Source organism: Mustela nivalis (genome assembly GCF_964662115.1).
Source record: "Mustela nivalis genome assembly, chromosome: 4".
Taxonomy (NCBI): Eukaryota; Metazoa; Chordata; class Mammalia; order Carnivora; family Mustelidae; genus Mustela; species Mustela nivalis.
Genome location: NC_139023.1, coordinates 60,148,839 through 60,160,118, shown reverse-complemented (window position 1 = coordinate 60,160,118; position 11,280 = coordinate 60,148,839).

Sequence of the window (11,280 nt, the reverse complement as noted above, 5' to 3'; positions counted from 1 at the left end):
TCCAGGGACTTTCAGAAACAGCTTCTCAATTGATGTTTTCCATACATGATTTCCACAGCATCCTGGTTAGTTACTTCTTAGAAGTCCACTTTTCAAGATGAGAACATTGAGATTCCATGAAGTTAAAGAAATGATACAAGGCTATAAAACTAATTAGTGACAGAGTCAGAATCTCAACACAGATAAATGCGACACCAAAGCCTGTGACATTGTCAACTCCTTCCTTTCTGTACCCATGCATTTTAAAACTTGTTTTTAAAGATTTTATTTATTTATTTATTTGAGAGAGAGAGAGAGCACATGAGGATGGGGGAGGGGCAGAGAGAGAGAGAGAGAGAGAGAGAAGCAGACTCCCCACTAAGCAGAGAGCCCAAACCAGGGCTAGATCCCAGGACCCTGAGATCATGACCTGACCCAAAGGCAGACGCTTATCCAACTGAGCTTCCCAAGTGCCCCATGTACCCAAGTTTTATAGGCAAATCCATTAACTCAATAAAGTTATCTCCCTCATCTGTGAACAGAGATATTTATACTTAATGATCATGAATGATTCTTTCAAATCTAATATTCTCTGATTCAATTATAATCATTTATTCACTGAACACTAGTTTTGTGACATTGTGAAAAGAAACAAATGATATGAATGGGGTTTCTGGGCTCCAGAAGAACAACATATGTAAAGATAATGAGAATGGTATCAGCATACCACATGGTGATGTCTAAACTAAGAGTCTAGTCTCAGGGTCAACATGGGGAAGCTGCAGTGGATTCATTTATTCAGCTATTTAGGAAATGACTATTAGGGTCAAATGCTTTGCTAGGCACTAGGGGTAAAATGAAAAACAAAATAGCTTTCAGGAAGTTCACTATGAAGTGGGAGGCAGATAAGGAAAAGGGCGAGAAGACATAGTCAGTAGCACTCTCTTTCTGTTAAGGTGGGATTTCCTGCATGGGCACCATACAGAAGGTTGCCCTGGAAATGTGAAAGAAACTAAGCTGCAGAAGTCCCCAGAGATGAATCACCAGGTGGGAGGTGAGAGGGCAGAAAGAGGAATAGTTGACTAGTGCTCCATGGGAACATCACACCCCAAGCCTGGGGGAGATATATCAAGAAAGGGAGACACACAGGTGAGAAGAGTTGTGTTATGTAGGAGCTTGCATGCACCCTACTGCACCAAGGAGCAGGGATTTTGTTTTTGTTCTAAGAACACTGAGCAATACCAGTAAAGGTAATTGCGGCAGGCATGCAGTCCTTCTGTGATCTTGTGGAAGTCACTTCACTTCTAATGCCTCAGTTTCCCATCTATAATGAGTATAATAATTAGACCTGTGTCCTAGGCTGCAAGGAGAAAATCCTCAGAGATCTGAGCCCAAAACCTGATTATCTAGTAATCAAGTTGCTATTTTCATTACAGTTTGACCATCATTATTATCTTACTGGACTGGTGTGATCATTCCTATTTTGTAGTGGAGAAACCTGAAAGCATCAAGGGGACTGCAATGACACTGAGCAATTGGAAGACATTAGACCACAGGAGAATGATTAGATAACAGGAGAACCTCTTCTTTAGCTTCCTCTATGCCCCATGTCTGAAAAGGTGTGTTGTAGATGTGTTTCAGGTAAGAATGGAGGGCAGGGCAGCATCTCTGTCTGGAGAGGGGCTGGAGAAAGCACAATGTCCACTGGGGGCACGAGAGCTGCATTCTGAGGACCAAACTCCAAGCAGGGTGCTCTGGCAATAAGAAGCACCAATAGGGAAGACATGGACAAAAAGAAGCAAGTTTCCAGCACATCTGGAAAGAAGCAACTCAAGATTATAATAGTCAGATGTTTAAATAGTCATGTATGTCCCCAAGAACAATTTATCCAGTGCCCACAATTTAAGTGGAAATAGGCCCTGAAGTTATTCAGTGTCACCTGATCGGGTTCCAAAGCTGCCATACGTCCTCCAGCAGTGGACTTCTGTTGTATGCCAGGTAGCATGTGTGAAATGCAGGTGCATCACAGCGATGAGGACAGTGATGATGGTACCCTTGTTAATCACTTCCCATGGGCCATCCACCTTTGTAAGTGCTTTTATGACACATAATCCCCACAATCTTTGCCCTTTAAGAGCTTACCAACAACAGGGACTGGAAAAAACAGAGAAGAACAGAAGATTGGGGTCAGAGGGTCTGAGTTAGAGTCATGACCCTGCCACCATCTTGGACATCAACCCCTGCTGTCACCTTACCCTCATCAGTAAGACCTCAGAGTTCTGTGACATTCACCCTACTCTATCAGGACCCTGTATTATGTTTATGGTCTTTGGGGAAGCAGAAGATGACCTTCGCTTTATGAAAAAGAAACTTAATGGGGCTCAGGGAAATGAACTGAAACGTCCTCATTAGTAATTAACATCAATACCATACCGATATGATTTGGACTGGCAGAGACAACATTTTAACTCAGGCCTGTGGGATCCCATTAATAATTATTATCTTTCTAGGGCCCTGCACTTCCTGGGGAGAGTGATGACCAGCCCTGCGGAATGCCAGGCAATGATGGGAGCCCAGGCAGCAGCTGGGCTGGCTGGTCTAGTTGGAAATATGAGCAGGACTGTCCAAACCCTGTAAAACTTGATGTCCTGACTCCATTTTGTGTCTTTCTCATGATCTCCCCATTTCCTAGTCCTCCAGAGAGGAATCTCTGTGCAAGATATCAAAACAACAACAGGATGATGACTGTGTGTCCAGATCTACCACTTACTACCTCTACAGATTTGTGGAAGTGGTCTTACTACTGTGATTTCCAGATTTGGGAGGTAAAAAGGAAAATAATAAATATTAGACTCTTGCTCCACCCAGGATGGCCTCAGATAGAGTATCCCGGACATTAGCATCACCTGGGAGCTTGTTAGAAATACAGAATCTCACCTGGTAGATAAGAAATGGCATCATGTCAAGATGCCCAGATGACCCTTGTCCACTTCAAGATTGGAGAATCACCCAGACCACTTTTCTCTAAGTTATGCCTCCATCATCAGAATCACCTGAAGAGTTTGTTAAATGTTGATTCCTGGTCTCTCCTAAATCAGAATCTCTGTGAGGGACCCCGGGCACTGGGCTTTTTAATAGGTTTCCAGCTGGCTTTTAAACACTTCTAACTCACTCCTTATATCCATGCCTGATGGGTCCTCAGTAAACATGGGCAGGTCATTTGATCCTTCCCTTCCAGGAACTGATGCAAAATTCAGAATCCCCTCATTGACTGTAAATCCCTACGCACATGGGGCAGATCGTTCCTAACTTGCTGAGATCTGGGGCAGGGAGCTTTACAGCTGCAGGAAATGGTTCCAGGGCAGTGCCACACTGCACTTTCAAATAATGTCAGAGAGTCAGGAAACAGAGAGTGAGAGGCAGGAACAAAGGAGGCAAGAGAATCAGGTGAATATGTGTGAGAGAGAAACAGGGACAGAGAAACAGAGAGATCGGGACAGATTGCAGAAGACAATCAGAAGCCAAGTGTGCTGGAGAAACTGAGGAGGTAATTTGGAGGAGAGTGCAAATCCATTTCTACGGAATATACATTTTCAAAGGGCATCCTGTGTACGAGGACCTTTGCATAGGCTTGCCTGCCCAAGTAAATGCTCAATAAAAAATTGTTTTAAAATAAGCGGGAGGTGATTTTAAGCAGCACATCAAATAGAATCTATTTGAATCCTTAAAATCTCACCTGAACTGACGACGCCTTAGCAGATGGATTACAAGTCTTGCAAGTTTGAACTTCCTTGCTCATAAGAAGACAATTTCTTCAACTACAAAAAGCACAAGGTAGCCCGTGAGACAGAAATGCACTGTCTGGGAAACCTTTTATTTTCAAATACCCGAGCTGGACAACCTTTGTTCACCTCCTACCTATTCCCAGGTCCTCAGGCTATGTCTGGATCTTGTCCCAGCTCTGAAACCACATGGTAAGCAGCCTATCTCTCCTTCTAGGAAACTGTGGGAAACACACTGGGGGAGGGGAGACCCTCCCCACAGCAATCCCACTTAGGAAAGCATCACCTACTGATTTTCTAGTGGTCTCAGGCTTCTCACTTCAGTGGACTCTTTCACCCGCCTGTCCTGGCCACCAAGTCTTGAGAGTGAGTCCTCTGAGAGGGCAGAGCAGGAGGGCAACCTGTCACCCCGGTGCCGCAGTGACTAGCATGAACTCGGTTTCTGGAAAGTAGTACATATTTAGTAAGTAAAGAATGCATAACTGAAAGAATAAATTTCTACTGAATGGGAATCTAAGCCGCACCCAGGTGCAGATATTTAACATGGTATCTCTTCCTAAGATTCCATCTCAACATCTGAATTTTTCCCCTCTGGTTCCTCATAAAAACAGTCCGTTTCTCCAAATGCCACAGACAGAGGACAGAGGTGCCACAGCTCCTCATGACCTAAAGCCTCTCTAATTTCCCACCTGGAACTTCTGGCTACGCTGATCGAGAGCCAAAACCAATGCTCGAAAAACAAGCAAACAAACCAATGAGTAAAGCTCCTTTCCCATAAATAAGCATCTAAGACTGGAGTCTGGGGGTTACCTAAGACAGCCTCTATAGTGTGTTTGTCTTTCTAGAAAGATTCGGCTTTGGATCAGCCAATTCAACATTCAAAATCTTCAATCAATGAACAACTATGTCATTCTGAGAAGCTTATATGATCTCCCTGAGCCTCAGATTTTCTTTTTATAAAATGGAGATAAAAGTAACGACCTAGTATTTTGGTGAGGATTCTGATCTCCCTCCAGAGCACCTGGCATCAAGTAGATGCTCAGTAAATCACTTGTTTTTGTTTGTTTTTAAGATTTTATTTATTTATTTAACAGAAGGACAAAGTGAGAGAGGGAACACAAGCAGGGGGAGTGGGAGAGGGAGAAGCAGGCTTCCAACCAAGTGGGGAGCCTGATGCGTGGCTTGATCTCAGGACCCCTGGATCATAACCTGAGCTGAAGGCAGCTGCCTAATGAGTGAGGCACCCAGGTGCCCCAGTAAATCACTTGTTTTGCTTTTGTTTATTAGGCTGTCCCCTGCATGTTTTTTACACATGGTGTCCTCTGTTTCTTCAGTTCCTAGCCTTCCTGCCTCTTCTTACACAGTTCTTACTTACTTTTCAAGACCCAGATCAAAAGCCACCTACTTAAGCATTCAAAGGCACCCTTGTATTAAGGTTAAGTGCAATCCTCAAACTGTAATAAGAAAACAGCACGCCCCACTCTCCTGAGGGTGCAGCCATTGATCTGCAAAGAACCTGACCAGCTGCTTGCCTTACCAAGGGCACATCATTTTGAAGTAATTTTCTGTGAGAGATCATGCTATATTGATCTGGTGGGAGGCCAGAGGCCTTGAATGTTAAAAAGTAAGTGTTAAGATGTTAGGGCAAGAAGTCAGGAAGTTTCTTATTTTACTGTCCACTAGGTGACCTAACAGGCAGGGGAGTTCAGGAACAGTATGATTGTGAATGGGGTGCAGTTGTTTGGAGGCACAGAGGGGCCCTTGTTGGCTGGGTGAGCAGCCTTGTGGATCATTGTGGGTGTGTACTCTTAGGTATAATGGGAGCCACATCCATTCCAGAAGGTCCAACACATGTCCCGGGTCAGCCTGTGTGCCCTGTGCTTCACCCACCTGAGGAAAGGAGCAGGGTCAGAGGGGAGTACACTCAACATCTTTGACATGCTTATTTGCTCATTTGAATATGAATGGATCTTGTGCATATGTCATTCATAATACTGGTTAGAACTAGAGTCACACAAAATAAAAACAGTTCTGGGGCACCTGGGTCACTCAGTGGGTTAAGCTTCTGCCTTCAACTCAGGTCATGATCTCAGGGTCCTGGGATAGAGCCCCGCATCAGGCTCTCTGCTCCGCAGGGAGCCTGCTTCCCCGCCCCACCCCCACCCGTGCTCCCCACCTCTCTCTGCCTACTCTGCCTATTCTCTCTGTCAAATAAACAAATAAAATCTTTAAAAAATAGATAAGTAAACCTGGTGATTCACAGACCTGTACCCCTGGGAATAAAAATATATGTTTATAAAAAATAAAAAATCAATTAAAAAAATTAATTTATTTATTTATTAAAAAATAGATAAGTAAATACAGTTCCTGGTTTTTAGGGGCTTATGGGTTTGTTAGGAAACAATCAACAAGGAATCTTACAGGAAGTATGAAGGCTGCAAGAATTCAGGCTTTGGAACCACCATCGGCAAATCCTCCCACTATCAGGTATTTTCTGTGACCCTAATGAGTTATTGAATCTCTCTGAGCTTCTGTGTGTGTGTGTGTGTGTCTTTAAAATGAGGAGGAATCCACAGGTCTCCTTAGGCTACTTCACGAGAAGCAGAGATGGCATATACAAACTGCCTGGCAGGTAGAAGTCACACCACACAAGGCAGGTATTCTTACCAATGCTTTTGGTAGGCCTTCGCTTGCAATCTTGACATCTCTACTATTCCACATCCATTAACTCATGGAGAGGAAAGAAAGAGACATTTAAATCTTCTGTATGTTCCACATACCCTAGGAAGTACCTTACATAGCACTGTGTATTCTAATCCACCTAACAATTTGATGACATGGGCATTATCTCCTCGGTGTTACAGCTGAGAAAGCTGACGATCAGAGAGTTTCTATTCCTTGCTTCAGGTCACACAGCTAATGACTCTGGAGGCAGGGATTAACTGGAACCTGGATCCCCTCCATTCTGAGCAGTAGGCTTTTTCTACTCATATTTGGTAATAAGGGAAGATGTATTTGTATTTTTGAGACACAGAGGAACATTGTGGTTATGTGCACAGACTCTGGATCCTATCTACCAACACGTACCAGTTCTGTGACTTGGGTGAGGGGCATATTAGTTTGTGGACAGCTAGGACAAAATATCACTGCCTGAAAGCTTAAATAACAGAAATGCATTTTCTAACAGTTCGGGATACTGAAAGTCCAAATTCAATGTGTTAGCAGGCTTGGTTTCCTCGGAGGCCTCTATCCCTGGCTTGCACATGGTCACTTTGTCCGGGTATCCTCCATGGTCTTTCCCTGTTCACACACATCCCTGACATCTCCTCATGCATCCAGATCTCCTGTTCTTATAAAGATACCAGATGGATTAGAGCCTGTCTGAACAGCTCTGTTTAAACTTCCCCACTATGTTAAAGGACTACCTCTGAATACTGTCACATTTTAAGGACCTGGGGGCGAGGGTATCACTATATGAATTTAAGGGGACACAATTCGGTCCACAGCATCCAGTTACTGAAACTTCCTGTGCCTCAGTTTCCTTATCTGTAAAACAGACAATGTAAGTTAATATTTGTAAAGTGCTTTGGGCAGTGCCTGACACCTAGTAGATGGGATATCCATGTTCACTAAGAAAGTAGAAACGTAGAAATGAATTGTCAGGCCTGACCTAGTTGTTTAGTAGCAGAACTATAGTTGGATTCTGTGTCTCCAAACCTTGGGTCACCTATAAATAGGTACTCCAATAATATCCATTGAATAGATAAGTGGTTCAACTGAAGCTATGGAAAAAGTGATTCAGTTAAGAAGAAGGGGTCAGGTCTGGAAGAAGGATCATACATGGAAGGAAGATCAGAGATTATCTGCTGTCTTAAAAGAGGAAAATGTTGAGTCGAGGTGTTAAGTGACATGCCCAGGTGTCACAGTTAGTAAAAGGCAGACTCTGGCAAGATGTCAGGAGTTCTGCTCCTGCAGCTGTGATTCCTGTCCTGCACCTAGCAGCCTTCCATGAAATGGAGACTTAATATACTCGAGTTTTCCATCTGCCTCAAGTCACCACGAGCATGGGGTGTATCCAGGCCTGTGCAAGTTACTTCCAGCAATAACATCTTTTGAAAAATGCTGCATTTGCCTCTTTCACCTGGAAGGCCCTGAATAATTACGCACGCACACACACACACACACACACACACTTAAAAACCTGATAAAATTCTGGCTCAGAGACACAGGATCCTAGCTGCATAATTAGAACAGGGTGAATCATAACAGATGGGGCACAGCACAAGTCTGTGCAAAAAAAAGATTAACCAAAAAGGGCAAAGAAAAAGTGACAAAAGTAAATGCAGAAACAGTGGCTGAAAATAAGAGGTGTCTTGGAGTAATTGCTGGCTTTGGGACCCATTCTGATGTCTGCTTTGTTGCTCTTACTACAAATATCCTGCGACTGATTCACCTTGCCTGTGTAAATCAGAAGACCAATTAATCATGAACTGATATTATTATTTAGAGATATTTATTGTACTTTGTTCTTAAAGCAAAATGGCCCAATTTCAATGATGGCAGAATGAAAAATCTGCATGGAGTCTTCATATTATGTCTGCTCAATTAAAAGTAATAATAAAGTATAATTTTAAAATACTTGCCTATTATATAAAATGTTTTAAATGCATTCAGATAAAATTGTTTAATTTTTCTTTGTATATTTTATAGTCTGTGAACACAGTATCTTCATTTGCTGCTTAATACTCCATGATAGTAGTATAGCATAATTTACTCAACTTTCCCTATTGTAAATTTTGGTGGTTTCCAATTTCAAGGATAAATGCAAGCAGACTTAGTTTCATGTTGCAAATTAATTGTTTCTAAAAGAAAAGCCTAGGATAGTGAAAAACCAAATATTATTTAAGTTGTACAAGCTATGACTTCATTAATTGACAGTCATATTATTGAAGTATATTGAAACAACAAAAATCAATAACTTTTCAGATATACTTCAATATACTTCAATTTATTGAATATATATTCAATATATATATAATTCAATATATATTGAATATATTGAAGTATATTGAAAAACAAAAAAATCAAATAAATTTTCAGATGTTAGCATTTGAATCCAACTATCAGTATACTCTAAAATCATGAAAAACTCATGAGTATAGAGTTTAGTAACATAACAAAGTGGGGGGAAAGGAAAGAGTATGAATTTCAGAGTCAGACCAAGGCAGGTACCATCCAGGTTGGACAGCCACTGGCCATACCAATTTCAACATATGACTTCACTTTCTGGTTTTTGACTTGCCATCTGTAAACTGGGGATAAGAGGGCTTTCTCAGCATGATGGTCAGAGGAGTTAGGTATAAATTGGGTGGAGACACATAGCCCAGCACAGGTCTTCCTTCCTCTTACTTCATTAATGTGGACTCCAACCCATCCTTGTCCAGAAATGTACAGATAATTATAGCACAAACTGGTATTTATTAACCTCAGTTTTCTACATAATTATATCAAGTATTCTCTCTAATTTTCATATATGAACACAATGAAAAACAGCTAATTGCATTTCTTTTGATACTAATTGCATTTTTAACTCACTATCATGAAGATTTTGGCTGAGCCAATGAAATGGAAGTGCTATCATGGGACCATTGTCACCACCAACATGTCAGGACCCATAAAAATAAAGTGTTCTACCCATCTTGGACTGCTCACAGTCCCTCTCATGCAGTGTATGTGTTCTCTAGCTTCATGCTGCTCTCTTACGTTTGCATGATGAAAGCCTAAGAGTTAGCATCTCAAGAAGGGTCTGGGTAGAATGCCACATGGGTAGAAATAATCACACTTGTTACTATGCCACTACTAGTCCACATATTAACATCAAACTCATTTGTTTGAACCTACCCATCTACATTCATATTTTTTCACTTACCTGTGTGTTCCTTGAAGGCAAAGGCAGGTGCCTTATCTGTTGGTCTTCTAAGAAGTCCAAGTTTGTGTTCTGGATCAAGCAGCTGTGTATAGATTCTTTCTGAGTGAATGGAACCAGTGCATGTTAGGTGATCTCAGAATTTTCATATAGATGGGTGTAGGAGCAGAGGAGCTATGGAACTTTTCTTGGAGCCATATTAAGCATTCTGGTTTTGAGTATTGGTTTATAGCAGGTCGAAAACAATTCGAAGTCTTCTAAGAATGCTTTTATTTACATTTCCTATAAGATGGGGGGCAGATGGCACTGCTTACATAAAGTGATAGTGTCAATACTGTTTAGAGGCAACTACCCAGAAAGGGTGCTAAGAGTTTATAAAATCTCCCTACCAGCCCATTTATGGTACTATGGTACTGACACTGAGAATTTCTCACATCTTGAGGCTAGGTTGTTTGTGTGCTTCCAGTTGCGGAGGCGGGGGGGGGGGGTGGGGGGGGTGGGGTGGGGGTGGGGGGTGGGGGGGGTGAAGTGGTTATCCATTCTAAATGAGGTTGTTGTTGTTGTTGTTGTTGTTGTTTTAAATACAACTGTGTTTCATTTGAGTCATCCATAAAATTCCCAGTAAAATTTATAAAGTGGGAGTGGGAATGAATCACCAAGTCCTTTCCACAATTTTCTAATTAATTCCATATGAGACTTTACTTTGATCAATTTACAGACTTCATCGTATTTAGTTAATTAAGAAATTGAATGCATGGATTTTGTCATTACTACAGGCAGCTCCAATTGACCCTGGGTGATGTTTGACGAGCTTCTGTGAACCTAGACAAATGGGGTCCTGACCACTGCTCTGAGAGAAAACAGTGGGTGATCTGAGAGACAGAGCTGAACCAGGCTGAGAAAAAAACAAGTTTCAATATTCCATTAAGTGGGATGTGGAAAATGGAAGTTTTGTTCTTAAGCAAAAGGAAGGAACCAACATTGGCTGCATATGTTTTAGCTTTGTATAGCCTATAGTATATCATGGTAAAGGGTAGGAAATTAGTAATGAAAATAATTTGTATTTCAATTCTTATTCTGCCATTACACTTGCTGTGTGATCTCAAACAATGAATTAAAAGTCTGCAGATAAGTTTTTTTGGGTGGCAAAGTGTCTTTGATGGCATCATAAGATTTGAGGGCAATATGAAAACACCTAGCACAATGATTGGTGCATGGCTAGGGATTTTTATTAAAAATGGAAATTATGATCTTCCTTATTGTTATCAACATCAACATCATTGGGTATTTTCACAAGAATTGTCTCTTTCATTCTCAAGAAAATTTTAAAAGATAGAGATAAATTTCCTTTTGTATAAATGAAGAGACTGAGTCTTAAAGCAAAAGAGAACATTCCTAACAACACAGCTATCGGGAAGTGACCATGGAATTAACATCAGGGCCTAATATACCCTCTTTCAATTAGCTAGTCTTTCACAAAGAGAAATTAAGGAATGGATCTCATTTACAATTGCTTTAAAACCCATAAGTTATCTAGGAACAAACCTAACCAAAGATGTTAATGATCTGTACTCTAAAAACTACAGAACACTT